This window comes from Phoxinus phoxinus (assembly GCF_949152265.1).
Source record: "Phoxinus phoxinus genome assembly, chromosome: 5".
NCBI classification, from domain to species: Eukaryota; Metazoa; Chordata; class Actinopteri; order Cypriniformes; family Leuciscidae; genus Phoxinus; species Phoxinus phoxinus.
This window is the reverse complement of record NC_136880.1, coordinates 17,696,144-17,696,448: the sequence shown is the minus strand read 5'-3', so window position 1 is coordinate 17,696,448 and position 305 is coordinate 17,696,144.

The following is a 305-nucleotide window of genomic DNA, read 5'->3' as shown; positions in this document are numbered from 1 at the left end:
GGCATTATGTTGGCAGTGTTAAGGAATCTTCAATGAAATTAGACTGTCAAAATAAAAATGACTCAAAATTAAAAGTAGCTAAACTACAGTCAAGCTAGTCTTGAAAAAAAAAACACTAATAAAAGTATCAAAAAGTAGACTAAGTATAATAGATCAATTAAAAAATAATAATTACAAATAAGAAATCCCGTTCAAATGTTGAATGCCAATTGCAATATTAATGAAACCCTACTAATAATATATTATATTAACAGTTATTAACAATATTAATAATACACAAATAAATAAATAAATAAATAAATACA